This window comes from Opisthocomus hoazin, chromosome 3 (genome assembly GCF_030867145.1).
Source record: "Opisthocomus hoazin isolate bOpiHoa1 chromosome 3, bOpiHoa1.hap1, whole genome shotgun sequence".
Lineage (NCBI taxonomy): Eukaryota > Metazoa > Chordata > Aves > Opisthocomiformes > Opisthocomidae > Opisthocomus > Opisthocomus hoazin.
In genome coordinates, this window is record NC_134416.1 from 1,102,252 (window position 1) to 1,122,465 (window position 20,214).

The 20,214-nt window shown below is 53.6% G+C and overlaps 1 protein-coding gene across 3 annotated transcripts in view; it reads right to left on the bottom strand.

Moving 5' to 3' along the window:
* ARHGAP39 (Rho GTPase activating protein 39) overlaps positions 1–20,214 on the bottom strand; it is a 173,871-nt gene that overhangs the window by 38,388 nt on the left and 115,269 nt on the right. The gene's annotated exons all lie outside the window — the stretch shown is intronic.

The window sequence follows — 20,214 nt, forward strand, 5'->3', positions numbered from 1 at the left end:
CCCACTTTTAGTTCTGGGTCTCAAGGTTATTGGTGTTGAGATGCAGAGGTCTGCTCCACCTCTACTGGCAGCCATGGTCAAGATGGACCAGGTGTCTCCACATCTCCTGTGCTGAACAGAGCAGGCAGGCAGAGTCCCTTCACCTTCAAGCGGAGATTTTGGAGGTGAGAAGGCATTTAAAAGAAGCTTTCCAGAAGAAAAAGCCATCTCCAAGGTATTACAGCATGCACTGTCCTAGTTTGTCCTGAGAACAGCACAAGTCAGCTCTGCTCCAGCATCTCCATTTAGCCAACAAGCATGAAAAGCAGCAGCCCTAAGTCACTGGACAGAGACAGGTGTTGCAGAAAGCACTTCATCATTGAATCATCAGATGGTTTGGGTTGGGAGGGACCTTTGAAGGCCATCTAGTCCAACCCTTCTGCCATGAGCAAGGACATCTTCAATGGGATCAGGTTGCTCAGAGCCCCGTCCAAGCTGACCTTGAAAGGTTCAAGGGATGGGGCATCTCCCACCTCTCTGGGCAACCTGTGCCAGTGTTTCACCACCCTCTGCATAACAAATTTCATAGAATCACAGAATCGCAGAATGTTCGGGGTTGGAAGGGACCTCTGGGGATCATCTACTCCAACCCCCTTGCCAAAGCAGGGTCACCCACAGCAGGTTGCTCAGGACCTTGTCCAGGTGGGTCTTGAATATCTCCAGAGAAGGAGACTCCAACAACCTCCCCGGGCAGCCTGGGCCAGGGCTCCGTCACCCTCAGAGGGAAGAAATTCTTCCTCATGTTCAGCTGGAGCTTCCTCTGCTTCAGTTTGTGCCCGTTACCCCTTATCCTATTGCTGGGCACCTCTGAAAAGAGTCTGGCCCCGTCCTCCTGACCCCCACCCTGCAGATATTTAGAGGCATTTCGAAGGTCCCCTCGCAGCCTTCTCTTCTCCAGGCTGAACAAGCCCAGCTCCCTCAGCCTTTCCTCATAGGAGAGATGCTCCAGTCCCCTCCTCATCCTCGTAGCCCTCCGCTGGACTCTCTCCAGTAGCTCCTCATCTTTCCTGAACTGGGGAGCCCAGCACTGGACACAGTACTCCAGATGGGGCCTCCCCAGGGCAGAGCAGTGGGGGAGGAGAACCTCCCTCGCCCTGTTGCCCACACTCCTCTTGATGCACCCCAGGATCTCATTGCCCTTCTTGGCAACCAGGGTGCACTGCTGGCTCATGGTTGACTTGTTGTCCACCAGGACACCCTGGTCCCTTCCCGCTGAGCTGCTCTCCAGCAGGTCACCCCAAGCCTGTACTGGTGCACGTTTCTTCCTTTCACTCCAGTGGCTCTGTTGGCCTGACCTTTGTTCAGCACAATTCATAAGGCGCTGGCTTAACTTGAGAAGATATCTTACTGGGGGGGCTGGGCAGAGGCCAGGGGACAAACGCTCCATGACCTCGCTGCCCACGGGACGCCGGGCTAGCAGGAATCTAACCACGATGCTTAAATATTAAACAGCGGGGAAGGCTGCCCCCGGCTCTCCAGCAAGCTCCACGCCTGCTGCCTACAGCAACGATTTCCTTTCTGCCAAAATCTCAGCGAGTGACTTTTAATGACCCCCCCCATGGAATTTCAGCTCGTCTCCCTGCCGAGCTGCCTCCTGGCATCGGCAGCAGCTCCAGCCCAAATCTTTGCTCTCGCTGTGTCTTGACGGGCGTTCGGCAACATGGACTCGCTCAACCATCGCCTCTGTGCAGAAACCTCGGTGGAGACGGTCCAGCTGTGACAGAAGATGCTGAGTCAGCGTGGACAGGGATAATTACTGCTCATGGAAAATGAAACCCGTTTGATTCAAGAAAAAAGCGGGTTATGAAATGGAAGTTGGATGGTAGGGGGGGAGGATCGCTGCTCTCCCCTGCTGTGCTCACCCCCTCCCATGAGTTGGTGCCATGCTGGACACGGCACACCAGAGACATCATAGAATCATCAAATCATTAAGGTTGGAAAAGACCTCTATGATCATCAAGTCCAACCATCAACCCAACCCCACCATGTCCCCAAGTGCCGTATCTACATGTTGTTTGAACCCCTCCAGGGATGGGGACACCCCCACTGCCCTGGGCAGCCTGGTCCAACACCTGACCACTCTTGCAGTAAAGAATTTTGTCCCAATATCCGATCCAAACCTCCCCTGACGCAGCTCGAGGCCATCGCCTCTCGTCCTGTCACTGGTTACTGGGGAGCAGAGACCAACCCCCTCTCACTCCACCCTCCTCTCAGGGAGCTGGAGAGAGCGAGAAGGTCCCCCCTCAGCCTCCTCTGCTCCAGCCTGAACAGCCCCAGCTCCCTCAGCCGCTCCTCAGCAGACTTGTTCTCCAGACCCCTCCCCACCTCGCTGCCCTTCTCTGGACACGCTCCCGCCCCTCCATGTCCTGCTCAGAGTGGGGGGCCCAGAACTGAGCACAGCACTTGAGTTGCAGCCTCACCAGTGCCGAGCACAGCGGCACAGTCACCTCCCTGCTCCTGCTGACCACACCATTCCTGATCCAAGCCAGGATGCCGTTGGCTTTCTTGGCCACCTGGGCACACTGCTGGCTCCTGTTCAGCTGGCTGTTGACCAACACCCCAAGATCCTTTTCCACCAGGCAGCTTTCCAGCCACTCCTTCCCAAGCCTGTAGCGTTGCATGGGGTTGTTGTGACCCAAGTGCAGGACCCGGCACTTGGCCTTGTTGGACCTCATACACTTGGCCTCAGCCCATTGATCCAGCCTGTCCAGATCCCTCTGCAGAGCCTTCCTAACCTCAAGCACATCGACACTCCCACCCAACTTGGTGTCATCTGCAATCTTACCGAGGTAGCACTCAATCCCCTCCTCCAGATCGTTGATAAAGATGTTAAACTACACTAGCCCCGAAACTGAGCCCTGGGGAACACGACTCGTGTTGTTGAAGATGTCCTTGCTCATTGCAGGGAGGCTGGACTCGATGACCTTCAAAGGGCCCTTCCAACACAAACCATTCTATGATTTGATGAAAACGCACAGTTTTCTGAGGTTAAAACACTTTCCTCTCCTGAGGGGCCCTCCTGATGCCTGAAGAGCCTCTCTCCATCTCCACTGGATGCCAGCATCTCCAGCACTCCCTGCAGCGGTGGGGACAGACAACACTGATCCACTGCTGGTGGATGACAAGTTGACCATGAGCCAGCAGTGTCTCCTGGTTGCCAAGAAGGGCAATGAGATCCTGGGGTGCATGAGAAGTGTGGGCAGCAGGTCGAGGGAGCTTCTCCTCCCCCTCTACTCTGCCCTGGGGAGGCCCCATCTGGAGTACTGTGTCCAGTGCTGGGCTCCCCAGTTCAAGAAAGATGAGGAGCTGTTGGAGAGAGTCCAGCGGAGGGCTACGAGGATGAGGAGGGGACTGGAGCATCTCTCCCATGAGGAAAGGCTGAGGGAGCTGGGCTTGTTCAGCCTGGAGAAGAGAAGGCTGAGAGGGGACCTTCGAAATGCCTCTAAATACCTGCAGGGTGGGGGTCAGGAGGATGGGGCCAGACTCTTTTCAGTGGTGCCCAGTGACAGGACAAGGGGCAATGGGCACAAACTGAAGCAGAGGAAGTTCCAGCTGAACATGAGGAAGAACTTCTTCATTCTGAGGGTGACGGAGCCCTGGCCCAGGCTGCCCAGGAGTCTTCTTCTCTGGAGATATTCAAGATCCGCCTGGATGAGGTCCTGTGCAGCCTGCTGTAGGTGACCCTGCTTTGGCAGGGGGTTGGACTAGATGATCCCCAGAGGTCCCTTCCAACCCCTGCCATTCTGTGATTATTTTTCTGGGAGAAGAAGCACCTTCCAAATCTCGATGTTCAGCCCAACCTAGCAAACAAGGCTCTGTAAGGCCAGATGTGAACCCGGGCACAGCTTGGCGCAGGTTGGTGCTGCCCTCTGAGCCATAGCTGGTCCTTCAAAGCCTACTGCTCGCAGCAGCATCCGCAGAGGAGGAGGAAGGACGGTAGGAAACCAAGTGATGGCTCTGCCTGGAGCACACCTCCAGGTACGTGGTGGGACGAGGGGGAAGGTGGAAAATAGCACAGGGGAGGCGAAATCCCACGTTTCCACAGGCGGCACAGAACGCACATGCTTTGAAAAATAGGGGGAATAATCAGCCTTGCAACGGCTGCGAATCACCATCCCCAGCAGGACTGAACGCAGGGTTTCTACGGGCAAAGCTGACACCTATTCATCGTTTCGCCGGCTCCCCGGGCTCCGAGCGGGGCTTGGCATCCGATCGGCGCTGGGAGCTGATTGGAGGCTGTTTTTGGCAAGATCTCTGTAGCAACAGCTCCATCAGCTGTGGCTGACAAACAGCTTTTCGCCCGGCATGGACGTGTTGCCAGAACCCCCCGTCCCCGCAGTCTGCCAAAATAAGTGAAGGGATGGAGGAGCATCTGAAAAGGAGCACGTGGAGCTTGATCCTGGCACCTGGGACAGAGGGAATGAGCTGGCAGCAATTGCTGCCCAATGGTTTCGGCCTCTTTGGCGCCTGACGTGACTACATGGAGGTTTGGGGGACGGTGCAGGAGGGAGCGGGATGCCTTGGAGGGTCCCCAAGCCGCAATCCGCCGATGCACCTCCCTTCCGCTTCTCCGCTGACGTCCCCAGCACAGCCCTGCTGATGCTGCGAGTCCAAACCCTCCCCCAGCAGAGCATCACGCCTGCTTGCCACCAACTGGGCTGCTGGAAACCACTGAGCATCCCTGGTGGGTATCTGCTCGCTCCCAGAGGAGAGGGGATGGGCAAGCAAAGACCGGCTCTGCAATTTTATCGCAGGGGCTTCCAAAAGCTCGGGGAGATGAAGCCTACCCTCACGAGGAAGACGTGTGGAGGCCAGGCTGGGTCAGTTTGAAGCTCCTCCTTTACAAGAGCAGTCACAGAATCATAGAATGGTTTGGGTTGGAAGGGACCTTATAGATCATCTGGTTCCAACCCTCTGCCATGAGCAGGGACATCTTCCACCAGCCCAGGGTGCTCAGAGCTCCATCCAACCTGGCCTTGAACACTGCCAGGGAGGGGGCACCCATAGCTTCTCTGGGCAACCTCTTCCAGTGCTTCACCACCCTCATGGTGAAGAATTTCTTCCTAATACCTCATCTAAATCTGCCCTCTTTTAGTTTAGAGCCGTTCCCCCTTGTCCTATCACTACACACCCTCGTGAAAAGCCCCTCTCCATCCTTCCTGTAGGCCCCTTCAGGTACTGGCAGGCTGCTCTAAGTTCACCATTTTAAAAACTATAAGCACAAGCTCCTAAAACATCACCCCTTGAATAAACCATGAGCGTGGGAGCACAGTCCTTACCAGATAAACTAGAAGATTAAGGAGTTGTGGAGTCTCCTTCTCTGGAGATATTCAAGACCTGTCTGGACAAGGTCCTCTACAGCCTACTGTAGGTGACCCTGCTTCGGCAGGAGGGTTGGACTAGATGACCCACAGAGGTCCCTTCCAACCCCTACCATTCTGTGATTCTGTGATTCTGTGAGTTTTATTCCTTCCGTTTCTGACCCAATGCCAGCAGTGCCCTTCCCAGGGTGGGCGCAGCGGTACCCTCCATCCCAGGGGTTGAGACATTGCAGGCACGGATTTTAGCACTCCCAAAGCCCAGGACAGCCAGCAATCCCACCCTTCTGTCTCCACAGCAGGCTTCCTCCGATGATTCCAGTTGCATTCCAGGTGGCATCGAAGGGACCAAAGCCCTCAGGGCGATTTTGTCCGGCTTCAAGGAGCTGACCCACTGCTGCCTACTCCTTCCAGCCTAACCTCCTCTGCAGAAGGAGAACGGGCATCGCTACAGCCCGGCTGCGTCGAAGAGACCACTGCAGACAAGCAAATGATCCCGTCAGTTTGTCATCACCGCTGCCTGCCTTTACGCCACGCGAATTGGAGGCAAATGGGTTTTTTTTTTCACAAAAGCCCTTACAAATGCCTGCGCTTGCCCCGGCTGATCACAGAAATGACCTTGACTTGTTGGAGCGGGGCCAGAGGAGGCCCCAGCAATGATGCGAGGGCTGGAACCCCTCTGCTGGGAGGAAAGGCTGGGAGAGCTGGGGCTGGTCAGCCTGGAGAAGAGAAGGCTGCGGGGAGACCTTAGAGCAGCTGCCAGTGCCTGGAGGGGCTGCGAGAGAGCTGGAGAGGGGCTTGTGACAAGGTCATGGAGTGACAGGACAAGGGAGAATGGTTTTAAACTGAAAGAGGGGAGATTTATACTGGATATAAGGAAGAAATTTTTTATGATGAGGGTGGTGAGGCCCTGGCCCAGGTTGCCCAGAGAGGTGGGAAATGCCCCCTCTCTGGAAACCTTCAAGGTCAGGTTGGACGGGGCTCTGAAGCAACCTGAAGAGAAGGCTGCGAGGGGACCTAATATATACTTACAAATATCTGAAGGGTGGGTGTCAGGAGGATGGAGCCAAGCTCTTTTCAGTGGTGCCCAGCAACAGGACAAGGGGCAATGGGCATAAACTGAAGCACAGGAAGCTCCACCTGAACATGAGGAAGAACTTCTTCACTCTGAGGGTGACGGAGCCCTGGAACAGGCTGCCCAGGGAGGTCGTGGAGTCTCCTTCTCTGGAGGTATTCAAGACCTGCCTGGACAAGGTCCTCTACAGCCTACTGTAGGTGACCCTGCTTTGGCAGGAGGGTTGGACTAGATGACCCACAGAGGTCACTTCCAACCCAGACCATTCTGTGATTCTGTGATTTGGTGATTCTGGTCTGGTGGAAGATGTCCCTGCTCATGGCAGGGGGTTGGACTTGATGACCTTTAAAGGTCCCTCCCAACCCAAACCATTTGGTGATTCTATGATTTGCATTACAGTAAGATGTCACAAGAATGCTATGTGCATTATGCTCAATGCAAAGAAAATGGTTACTCCTCGATAAATGTCAATCTGAATGCTTATTCCAGAAAAAGGAGTCCTCGTGACATGTTAGTCTACTTCGAGAGACAATAAACATCAACACGCTGTTACGGCAATGGCACGAGATCTCCCCACTAACTGCAGATCTCTGCAGCTCTTCAAGGGAGCCGGAGGCTGCAGTTCTGAAATCCGAATTGCAGATGCTGGAGCCATCCCAGAACGATGCCGTGCACCAAGCCTGGTGCTCATACCAGAACTCCAGAAAAACAAGTCGAGCTCTTGAACTGCGGACGTCAAGAGCTGGAGGGTGCTCACAGTCTGACAATTACTCCTGAGCCCTACGCTGCCCTGACCAGGGGAATTAAGACAGCTTAATAGGAGGAAAAAAAAAAATCAAATTAAAATGCCACACGATGAGTGGCTCCCATCGCCCTGCACCAACCCCCACATCACCTGCCCGACGCAGCTGGGACCCAGCGCTCCGGGCTAATCCCGTATTTTGACTAATGGGCTCTTGTACGAGCCTAATTACGCCGGAGCCAGATTCCAAAACCGATTGCCAAATGTCTTTTATGACAATCGCTAAGTCAGATGCCTGGGCGAGGTTTTCACCGCTGCTACGGAGACAGAGCAGATGCTAAAAACTCCCAGCGCTGGCCGCCTGGCGAGGCTGCACTGCTTCGTCTCCGCACACGCGTGCTGCAGAAGAAGTTTAACCAACTGAATTCTTTAACGCATTCTATTCTATTTAGCTGGGTCTTTATGTTTGGATGACTTCGCTTGGCATGAATTAGCAGGAGAGTGTGAGAACCCAGTGCGGAACAAAAGGACCCCATCACCTTGATGGTGATCAAGAATCACCATCGGACCAAGAGGCGCGTGCAAGGCACACGGCCAGTGCGGGCGTAGATTGTGAGGGTATAAATGCCCAGGGATTTCTTTGTTCTGGGTCCCTCTCTTAATCACAGAATCACAGAATGTTAGGGGTTGGAAGGGACCTGGAGGTAAGAGAGGAAGCCTACAGAGAGGATGACCTTCCCTTGGTTAAGGAGGACCACAGGAGGGATCACTGCAGCAATCCAGATGCCCACAAATCCATGGGCCCCGATGGAATGCACCCACGAGTGCTGAGGGAGCTGGTGGACATCGTTGCTGAGCCACTCTCCATCATCTTTGAGAGGTCCTGGAGGACAGGAGAGGTGCCCAAGGACTGGAGAAAGGCCAATGTCACTCCAATCTTCAAAAAGGGCAAGAAGGAGGACCCAGGGAACTACAGCCCAGTCAGCCTCACCTCCATCCCGGGAAAGGTGATGGAGCAGCTCATTCTAGAGGTCATCATCAAGCAAGTGGAGGAAAAGAAGTTTCTCAGGAGTAGTCAACATGGATTCACCAAGGGTCATGCCTGACCAATCTGATAGCTTTCTATGATGGCATGACTGGCACCCAGTCCAGACCACTTCTTTTCTGTACCTTTCAATCTATTTCTTTAATTAAATTCACTTTATAAGCACAGACAACTGAAACTATGCTACGGGAAACCTAGGGTCAAGAACATTTCTTTAATACATGCACTGCAAGGTCCATTGCTGAGGGAACCGGTGGAGGAGCTGGCCAAGCCACTCTCCATCACCCATCAGCAGTCCTGGCTAACAGGGGAGGTCCCAGATGACCGGAGCATCGCCAGTGTAACACCCATCTACAAGAAGGACCAGAAGGAGGATCCTGGTAACTACCAGCTTGTCAGCCTGACCTCAGTGCCAGGGAAGATTATGGAGTGGTTCATCCTGAGTGCGCTCACCAGGCATGTGAAGGACAACCAGGGGATCAGGCCCAGCCACCACAGGTTCATGAAAGGCAGGTCCTGCTTTGACCAACCTGATCTCCTTCTATGACCAGATGACCCACCCAGTGGATGAGGGAAAGGCTGTGGACATCATCTACCTGGACGTTAGTAAGGCCTTTGACACTGTTCCCCACAACATCCTCCTGGAGAAACGAGCTGCCCATGGTTTGGATGGGTGTACTCTTCACTGGGTGAAGAACTGGCTGAATGGCCGAGCGCAGAGAGTGGTGGTGAATGCAGTTAAATCCAGCTGGCAGCTGGTCACAAGTGGTGTTCCCCAGGGCTCTGTTTTGGGGCCAGTGTAGTTTAACATCTTTATCAACGATCTGGAGGAGGGGATTGAGTGCTACCTCAGTAAGTTTGCAGATGACACCAAGTTGGGCAGGAGTGTTGATCTACTCGAGAGTAGTAAGGCTCCGCAGAGGGATCTGGACAGGCTGGATCGATCGGCCGAGGCCAAGTGTAGGAGGTTCAACAAGGCTGACTGCTGGGTTGTGCACTTTGGTCACAACAACCCCATGCAAAGCTACAGGCTTGGGGAGGAGTGGCTGGAAAGCTGCCCAGCGGAAAAGGACCTTGGGGTGTTGGTCAACAGCCGGCTGAACAGGAGCCAGCAGTGTGCCCAGGTGGCCAAGAAGGCCAAAGGCATCCTGGCTTGGATCAGGAATGGGGTGGTCGGCAGGAGTAGGGAGGTAATCGTGCCCCTGTACTCGGTACTGGTGAGGCCACACCTCAAATACTGTTTTCAGTTTTGGGCCCCTCACTACAAGAAGGACATTGAGGGGCTGGAGCGTGTCCAGAGAAGGGCAGCAAGGCTGGGGAGGGGTCTGGAGAACAAGTCTGCTGAGGAGCAGCTGAGGGAGCTGGGGCTGTTCAGTCTGGAGCAGAGGAGGCTGAGGGGGGACCTTCTCGCTCTCTACAGCTCCCTGACAGGAGGGTGGAGTGAGAGGGGGTTGGTCTCTGCTCCCCAGGAACCAGTGACAGGACGAGAGGCGATGGCCTCAAGCTGCGTCAGGGGAGGTTCAGATGGGACATTGGGACAAATGTCTTTCCTGAGAGAGTGGTCAGGAGTTGGAGCAGGCTGCCCAGGGCAGTGGGGGAGTCCCCATCCCTGAGGGGTTCAAAATACGTCTGGATGTGGCACCTGGGGACATGGTTTAGCAGGCACGGTGGTGTTGGGTTGACGGTTGGACTTGATGATCTTAGAGGCTTTTTCCAACCTATGATTCTATGGTTCTATCAGCTCCAGTCCTTGCAACGCCCACGTTCCCCTGGCACGACGCTGATGCGACCTTCGGTGGGCACGAAAAGGAGCGGTGAACCTCAGAACTGGGGAGAGCATCAGGAGCAGGAGCCCCCACACCAACCCCGGAGCAGGAAACGCCAGGAGCTGCTTTCGTCCTGCAGGGACGTATGAGAAGGAGCAGCACATCTGGAGCAGAAGCACATCTGGAGGGGCCGCACATCTGGAGGAACGGCACATCTGGAGCCACCTCCTGCCTCACTCAGAGCTGGCAGCGTTCGCAAAAGGCAGCTCTGCAGTTTTTGCCAGCTGGAGCTGTCTCCTGGCATGGACCTTCACCCGGCTGGGGTGGAGGACGCGTCGAAGGTGATTTTTCTGTTAACCCCCCAAACTGTGGATTGCAAAGGCTCCAGTGTAGACACGAGTTTGCTTCTGGGAGCTTTAGCATGGGAAACTCCAGCAGAACAGCAAACTTCTAATAAACAAAAAAAAAAAAATTAAGCTTTTTTTTTTTCCCCCGGGATAGGAAGTGGCACTGATTCAGAGCAGCTCGGAGAGCAGCATAGCTTTTATTTTTAAAACAAGGGAAAGCGATGACTGAAATAGCACAGCTCGATGGCAAAGCCAGGAATAGAAATGAAATCCCGGCGCCTAATCCCCCGTTCCAATCACTGGCCTGCAAGGCCTCACGCTCTTAATTACAGCCGCCGCTTCTAACGAAAGTTTAAAAGATGGTTTTCTTTGCAGTTATGTAAACTGTGTTTCAGATCTGACGATCTGCGTAAGCACTTGGCGGCGTCAGGCAAATATCCGTCTAATCCCAAGCCCTGTTTTGCGGCGGGCAGCGGAGAACTCAAGGAGAGGATATTAAAAAGAAACAGGACCGAGCGCTTCACCCCCGCTTTCCTCTTCCACCCTGGCTTAGAGCAAGAAATGCAAGATATGAACGTTTTTCTCCAAAATATTTGCGTATGGTATGAGGAAGGGGAGTTAAATCTTGAGTTGCTGTTAGCTTTACACTGGAAATGCGCTTCCAGTTCACAGTCATCTCCAAATATCCATGGATTTTTTCAGGTGGTTCCTCACCCAAGAGCCTGGCTCACATCGTTACTGCTCTGACCGCCATACGTGCGCAGGAGCCTGGTGAGCGAACCTAAATTAATGAAGGAGTCCGTGGGCCCAGTCTTGTTCAACTTCTTCATCAATGACCTGGATGAAGAGTTAGAGTGTACCCTCAGCAAGTTTTGGATACATCAGCAGACTGTGCTGCCATTCAGTGAGACCTGGACAGGCTGGAGAGCTGGGCAGAGAGGAACCTGATGAGGTTCAACCAGGGCAAGGGCAGGGTCCTGCCCCTGGGGAGGAACAACCCCAGGCACCAGGACAGGCTGGGGCTGACCTGCTGGAGAGCAGCTCTGTGGAGAGGGACTGGGAGTGCTGGGGGACGACAGGGTGACCAGGAGCCAGCACCGTGCCCTGGGTGCCAAGAAGGCCAATGGGATCCTGGGGTGCATGAGGAGGAGTGTGGGCAGCAGGGCGAGGGAGGTTCTCCTTTCCCTCTGCTCTGCCCTGGTGAGGCCCCATCTGCAGTGCTGTGTCCAGTGCTGGGCTCCCCAGTTCAAGAAAGATGAAGAGCTACTGGAGAGAGTCCAGCGCAGGGCTACAAGGATGAGGAGGGGACTGGAGCATCTCCCCTACGAGGAGAGGCTGAAGGAGCTGGGCTTGTTCAGCCTGGAGAAGAGAAGGCTGAGAGGGGACCTTAGAAATGCCTCTAAATATCTCAGGGGTGGGTGTCAGGAGGATGGGGCCAGACTCTTTCCAGTGGTGCCCAGCGACAGGACAAGGGGCAATGGGCACAAACTGAAGCAGAGGAAGCTCCAGCTGAACAGGACGAATAACTTCACTCTGAGGGTGACAGAGCCCTGGAACAGGTTTCCCAGAGCGTTTGTGGATTCTCCTTCTCTGGAGATATTGAAGACCCTCCTGGACGCGGTGCTGTGCAGCCTGCTGTGGGTCATCCTGCTTTGGCAGGGGGGTTGGACTAGATGACCCACAGAGGTCCCTTCCAACCCCTACCATTCCATGATTCTGTGATTCTGTGAAGATGGGCTTCTGAGCAGCATCACGGTAAACATTTCATCTGGTGCAAAACCCAGCCAGCCCGGTGGGGCAAGACCTGGCACGGCCGGCACCGGGGCGCCTGAGGCACTGGCAAGTGGGAAAGAAAACTGAAGCCAAAAGAAGTCGAGTGAGGTAGCCTCCCAGGCGGGCGAAATCAAATATCCAGACAAAATGGGGATGCTGAGAGATAACAGCTGGAAAAGACGTCCAAGACGTCCGTCACGCTCCGGCTGACCAAGGGCATTGCTGCTTCCTGCCAGGCAACGCCCCATCCATGGAAACCTTCAAGGTCAGGTTGGACAGGGCTCTGAGCAGCCTGATCTAGTTAGTGAAGGATGGCCCTGCTCATCGCATGGGGGGTTGGACTAGATGGCCTTAAAAGGTCCCTTCCAACCCCAACCATCTGATGATTCTATGAACTTCTCTAGTGCCCTGGCCAGAGGAGCCACCACCAACCACAAAACCCACCCAGAAATGGTTCAGTACTTGAGTTTCTCATAACAAGGTGAGCAGAAGCTTCTGTGAAACCATTAGATCTTCTCTAGATACTTCAGAGAAGGTGGTAATTGCTGGCGACCTACAGCAGGTGATGACAAGAGGTCACTCACCCAACATCCACATGGATACTCAGAAGCAGAAACGCAGGTTAACACAACTGATGTCCATGATCCTCATGGGCTGCTTAGAGACGCTGCGAGAAACATAAATAAAGGCGCGAATAGAATAGAATATTGGTTTTGGAAGGGAATTACAACGATCACCTAGACTAAATGAGTTGCTCTTTGACCAACTATGTTCAGTAGGAGAAATCCACGGTGATGCCAAGCATCAGCAGATGAGATTCTCACTTGCAGAGCAAGAGTGCCGGGCTTCTGTCATGATATGGGTGGGATAAGTCGATAATAGGGATAAAACAAGACAGAAAGACGTCAGAAGACCGAATGTGGGAGCTCGGCTCTGTGTGCGGCCTCCGTGCAAGGCGCAATCTGCTTGCGGCATGTGAAAGCGACGGAGAAAGACGCGTGACCTGGAAAGTGATTTCCTGCAGAGAGCTCTTGGCTTTAATTACAGTCTGAAAGCCCATTCCCACCCTGCCTCCCATGCTGCAGAAGCTGCCTGTCTCCCCCCAACCCTGATGGTTCCAATTAGCATCCTTCTCAATGCCTGACGAGGTCTGTGAGATTTAGGATCTCATGGAACCAGCAGAAAAGTATGAAGCCTGGGGGGGTGGTGATCTCTGTGGTGATCATGAAACCCTCGGAGCAACCCAGTTGAGATGGATTCAGCTGTTTGAAATGGACTGCCTGAAGGCTGTTGGGTGGAAAAAGGAGCTTGAGCCACGGCCCTGCTCACCTGGATGCTGGCCATGGGCCTTGAGTACATGAATCCTTTTACTGGGCAAGGTGAGTCCAAGAGAAGGTGAAAATGGGAAGTGAGAGGACACAGGAGAACAAAGCAAATGTGCACTGCACCTATTGGCAAAACCATATCAACCTTCTTCCCCACTCCGTCACGGAGGCCAAAGCAATGGCACTTTGGAGCAGGTCTACATGAAAATCCTCCTTCATAGGAAGTTCCAGCTGAACATAAGGAAGAACTTCTTCCCTCTGAGGGTGACGGAGCACTGGAACAGGCTGCCTAGGGAGGTTGTGGAGTCTCCTTCTCTGGAGATATTCAAGACCCACCTGGACAAGGTCCTGTGCAGCCTGCTCTGGGTGACCTTACTTGGGCAGGGGGGTTGGACTAGATGAACCACAGAGGTCCCCTTCCAGCCCCTGCCATTCTGTGATTCTGTGATTCTGTGATTCTGTGAAAGCCCTCGAGTTGGCCCTGGAAGCCCACACCGTGGTCTGCTGGTGCACCCCTCGCAGCAGCTCAAGGCTGTGATCAAAGAGACATCGTTAAAGGTCACACCGCCTTGGATCTCGTTAGGTCCGTTCAATAAGGTCTCACATCTGCTGAAAAATAACAGAGTGACCTCCTCTGCAAGGCTTATGCGGGAGGAGTGAAGGAAGGAACAACCACGGTGAGGGAAACAGCAGGGAGGTGGCTGTTCTGCTACAGGCAGCAAATAAAGAAAAGAAAAAAAAAATCACCATTTCTGTAATAGTTCCAATTTCCTCTAGTGTTCCCTTCCCCAGCCTGGCAGCATCCCTGTAGCAGCAAGCGGGACTCCTCAGAGACTGCTCTGAGGGCAGGCAGAGCCCGCGCCGGAGCTCCTGGCCACTGGAGCCACGGGGGACCTTGGTCCCTGACCTCCTGCTCTGCCCGCTGGCTGTACGCACAGAACACCCCGTGGACAAAATACCAGGACGAGAAGGACCTGCAGTGGTAAGCCGTGGCCTGGCTACGGGATGACATCCCTGTGGCGCTGGGGACTGGCAGGGCAGAGGGCTTCTGGATCATCCTCTTCGCCTTTTGGTGATGGGAAGGAAGATCCAGCTGTTTAGGGCTGATGTAGGCCTATGTAATGCCGATTACCCAATGCAGTGACAGCAGCTGGGGAGCAGACTCCACGCTTCAAAAAATTCCTTCTATCTTTTTTTTGTTTCTGTAGTGGAGCAAAAACTTCATTGAATCATCAAACTATCAAATGCTTTGGGTTGGAAGAAACCTTCAAAGATCATCAAGTCCAACCCCCCCTGCCATGAGCAGGGACATCTCCAACTGGATCGGGTTGCTCCAAGCCCCGTCCAACCTGACCTTGAACACTTCCAGGGATGGGGCATCCACAACTTCTCTGGGCAACTTGGTCCAGCGCTTCACCACCCTCATCGTATGAATTTCTTTCTTACATCCCATCTAAACCTACCGTCTTCCAGTATAAAACCATTGTGCTTTGTCCTGGTGAAAAGCCTGTCTCCACCTTTCTTAGAAACCCCCTTTAAGTACTGAAAGGCCACAAGAAGGTCTCCCCGGGGCCTTCTCTTCTCCAGGCTGAACAACCCCAACTCTCTCAGCCTTTCCTCACAAGAGAGGTGTTCCAGGTGTTGGATCTTCACCCTGAAGAGCTCTTGTCTCCAGGCCTTCACCCCATAGGTCAGCCGGGAGCACATTTCAGAAAGGAGCAGGTCTATATGGCCATTGAGAACCCAGCACATCCTTTGGAAAATTCTTCCCATGGTTAGTCATCTAATCGTTAAATATTGAACGAGCTTCATGGACCTAACCCATAAAAACATTATTTGAGCCATGAAAGGCCCTGTTCCAACCTCGGGGTATTGGCAGTACCAAGACGTTTCTAGATGAACACACCACGGAGATATAAAGGACACCAAATGCTGTTTCAGAACAAGTCCTTCCATGGCAGGCACAAAGAGGAGAAGGCTGCGCTTGCAGAGGCCACCTCAGCTGCTTGCGGAGGGTTTCAGACCTCGGGAGCAGCCGCTTAGGAAGCAGAAACGTTCAGTCCTCTGGTACCAGCAGATGGAGAAGGCAACAAGGAGCAGAGCTTATTTATTGCCGCTTTCAGAAATGCCAAAGTGGTGTTCCCGGAGCTACAAGGGTTTTATCCGTATCCTCCATGGAAAGGAAGCCCTCAGCTCTCGGGTTCATCAGCTGGAAGAGGACAAATGGCACCTGAGCTGCCCGTTCCAGCAGTGATGGTCACATCCCTCCTCTCTCTGAGCTGCCCATGCCAACGCATCAAAACACCCCTCCTCCAACCTCAAGGCAGAACATTTCAGCGTCTTGTGGTTTTTAAGAGCTGTTGATCCAGAGGAAAGCCCGTCCTACAAACCCTGCCTGAACCTGCACCGAGGCCAGGTCCATGCGAGTGCTCACAACCTGTGGAACCACCGGCAGCTTTCTGTCTCGGGTGAAGCGCTCCTAAATTGAGGAGAACCACTTGTTTTTGGCACAGGGACGCAGCAGGCTTGTGCTACCCTCCCCATCATGTAGCTGGTCTGCTGGTGTGATGTTGACCCATCTGCAGGAGAAGAGCTCCTCGACACCCAAGCCTTGGGATGGAAAGGAACATGCCCAACACACCCAGCACCCGCAGTGTCCTCACACCAGGCATGGAGATGTCATCCAGCAGGGAAAATCCAACCTTCGGGTGAAGAAATGCTCTGAGTTTCATGCATTACGCTACCGCTGGAGGCCAGACGTTGACGAGGAAGCTCTTTGGGATCTGCTCGATGCTGCAGCCCTGCTGCACAGCTTCGTGAAGCAACCCCACGTCCTTCCTCGGTTTTCCTTCACAGCAGAGTCTTGCTGAGAATCTCTGCAAGGATCCAGAAAAATCCCCGTGCAGCAGACGCTGCAGACACTTGCATCACGGATCCACCTGCGCTCCAAACCCGAGCATGGCAGGTCTTCCCAACACCTTCAGAAAAAGGATGGAAATCGAGAGGATTGCAACCAAAACTGGGGTTTTGCTCACATGAGGCACAGCGGAACGCCTCGCAAGACATTCCAACCACACATCTTCTAGGTTAGAGCCATCTTTACCTGACGCCACCCTGCTCTGCCCCAGACACCCGACAGGACCCATTACCATCACGCCTCGACCCCAGGCAGCTCCACCACGTCTTGGGGATTGGTTTGTAAGGGAATACCCCTCGGCTATTTCAGCTCAGCTACACTTAATCCAGGAAGACTTAAGTGTCGTGTTTTATCTTCTCCAATATCACGCCAGGCTTCAGAATCGGGGCAGAGGAGAGCCGCAAGAAAAGTGCAAGTCTCGAGAAATAACTCGGGCATAATGTCACAGCAGATGGGACTTTGGTAAAGACCTCCCCCCTATTCTCAAAGAGTCACAGAATCACAGAATGGTCGGGGTTGGAAGGGACCTCTGGGGATCCCCCAGCCCAACCCCGTGCCGAAGCAGGGTCACCCAGAGCAGGCTGCACAGCACCGCGTCCAAGCGTGTCTTGAATATCTCCAGAGAAGGAGACTTCAACAACCTCCCTGGGCAGCCTGGGCCAGGGCTCTGTCACCCTCAAAGTGAAGAAGTTCTTCCTCATGTTCAGACGGAACTTCCTCTGCTTCAGTTTGTGCCCATTGCCCCTTGTCCTGTCACTGGGCACTACTGAAAAGAGCTTGGTCCCATCCTCCTGACACCCACCCTTCAGATATTTAGAGGCATTTCGAAGGTCCCCTCTCAGCCTTCTCTTCTCCAGGCTGAACAAGCCCAGCTCCCTCAGCCTTTCCTCATAGGAGAGATGCTCCAGTCCCCTCATCATCCTCATAGCCCTCTGCTGGACTCTCTCCAGTAGCTCCTCATCTTTCTTAAACTGGGGAGTCCAGAACTGGACACAGTACTGCAGATGGGGCCTCACTAGGGCAGAGCAGAGGGGAGTCCTGTGAGGTGGCCCAAGGAAAGCTCTCGTGATGTTCGGAGAAGATCCACCTGCTTGTCCTTCAAGCCTCCACTTGTCACCCATCCCTGCAGAAGTAGGGGCAGAGATGCTGCCCACTGGTGACACAGCCGTGGGGACAGCTTGAGATCCTCCGTGCAGGTCCTCTCTGCCCCCAACAAGTCTTCTCTGAGGATTCTGAGCAACGGGAAGACTCTGCACGCACCAATAACCACAGATACTTTCAGACAGCGTAGAAAAACCCAATGACCTGACACAAAACCCAGCTGACATGCCGGCTGCAGCCTGCTCGGAGGTTTCACAGCTGTCACGCTGTGCTTTGTAGAAAAGTGACCATTTTAAGACAAGCAAGGCAAAGTCTAGGGCAAGACAGCACAAGAAATTCCTGCTGGGACGCACTCCACCTTTGCCGACCACCAAGAAAAAGCTGCTGTTGAGATCCTGAAGATGAGCAGATGCCAGCTCACTGAGTTGAGACAACGCAGCAGCACTTCCGACCGCGGTCTCTGGAGCCAGATCCAGCTGCTAATTATAGCAATGTGCAAATCCCATCTCACCACAGCGGCGTAAGGCAAGTCCAGCAAGTCCCAAGAACATGGCAACGGCACATTCCCTGTGGATGGAGAGGCTGGTGGTATCCCTGACCTGCGCACGGGTGATGGGACCAGCCCCACCTTGGTCCGCTGCTGCACCAAGGACATGAGGAGCGGACTTGGTGCTGCCTCCACCATCTCCTACCAAACCAGACGCTCTGGTTCCTAGATCCTCCTGTCACCACAGGGTGTGGGCACACCTGCGTGCGAAATCCAAGGAGATCAGTTGCTCAAGACTTGCCCACTTCCCCTGACCTCTCTTTTAAGACCGGACAAGTTCAGGAGAGAAATGTTTAGGCAGAAACCTTGTTGAAATGACTATGAGACTTAACTTTATGAAACTTGGAGCAGGAGGTTCCACCAGGTGACCTCCAGAGCTCCCTTCCCGCCTTGGTTCTTCTTGGAAACAAAACCAAGCACTGGAAAAACCATCCTACTTTAAATTGTCCTACCAAGGAGACTTCAACCATGTCTCTGGTTGAAGGTGATGACTCAACCTGCCCCACGACACCTTCTTTTCTAGATCCACTGCAGCCTCACAAATAATCCCCTTCCATTTCCTCCTTTTGGTGCAAATGAAGTATTTCCAGTCATCATCTCCAACACGCCACACGATGCCCAGATCCATCCTCATCTCTGGCTTGTTAGGGTTGAGGCTCAGAAATGCCATGCGCCCCACACAGAGGTGACCCCGAATAATTCCCCCACCCCGATATTGCATGTATAGGGTCCATCTCAGCCTCCCTCCTTGGCTGCCCATGAACAGCAAGGCTCAGATGCAACCCTGGGTCTGGTTGAGCAACCTGGTCTAGTGGAAGGTGTCCCTGCCCATGGCAGGGGGGTTGGAACCAGAGGATTTTTAAGGTCCCTTCCAATCCAAACTGTTCTATGATTCTATGGGTGCTGAGAGATCAGTGGTCCCAGGAGGGATCTCCAACACCCTTGAGACCCACAAACACCTGAGTAGCACCCAGTGGGTCTGGCCTTGCCAAAATCAGCCCTTGAAGGTCATTCCATCCCTGGATTGCCCCATCCCTGGAAATGTTCAAGGCCATGTTGGATGGGGCTCTGAGCAACCTGATCCAGTTGAAGATGGCTCTGCCCATGGCAGGGGGTTGGACTGGATGACCTTCAAAGGTCCCTTCCAACCCCAAACCATTCAATGACTCTATGATTAAGCAAGGAGCTGCAGCAGTGCTCTTCATCATAGAATCATTAAGGTTGGAAAAGACCTCTAAGATCATCAAGTCCAACTGGTTCCAGTCGAGGAAGACTGAAATAAAGCAGTTTAACACTCACCTCCCATGGCCAGCGTTTATAGACCCACCTGGTCAAAGCCATCCCTTGGGTGGGCAGACGGCCACGCACCAGAGATGTCACCGAAAGCATGGCTGGAGGTGTCCTGAAAGCTCATGTGAGCTCAAGATCTGGTTCACTGTCAGCCACAACCTCACATCTGCTCACCCAGGGCGCCCGTGGCCGTATATACTTTAATGCTTACAAGCAAAAGATGAGGGTGAAATAAAAAAAGCTTCCTCCACAGGGTCACTGAGAGTCAGCAACTCTCCGACCTCCGCCGAGTGGCTTCCTATTCGTGCCTCGGGTATGAAGAGTCACGGTACTTACCGACTCCTTCTGCTGAAGTTTTTGTGTCTTCAGATATTTGAAGCCCCCCAAGAAGCCCCTATATTTTTTGTGCTGTAACGCAGCTTGCCTGAAGCCGCTTTGCTAAGTTTGAAGACTCGGACGGGTACAGAACAGATATATTGTCTAGAAATATGTATTTTTTCAGCTTGGAAGTTCCTTGTGGTGAGAAACCAACACTAAAAGGCAGAGATACCCTGAACGCCGAGAAGCTCGAGACGCGAACGCCTGAACTGCCTCTCTGCCCTTTGCAGCTGCTATCGCCGCCATCAAAAATCAATTTTTAATTTGCACGGCTCATGTTCGGCTTATCTGTCCCAGGCTGGAGAGCATCAGCCACTTCTGGAGAAGAAATCTCTGCCTCCCTGGCAGCCTTCCTGCAGATCAGCATAAGCAAGGCCTCCTTCTTCCTCTGTGCTTCACTATAGAAATCAGAGCTGGATAAAACCCTCTCTGGTTGTCCAGCTATGGGCCATCCCTGGAGCTGTGGAGCAAACCCCTCACCACAGCATCCCCCCGCCAGCCTGTGCTTTACCCACTTCCACACCCATTCCCCATGGATTTAACCATTCGTT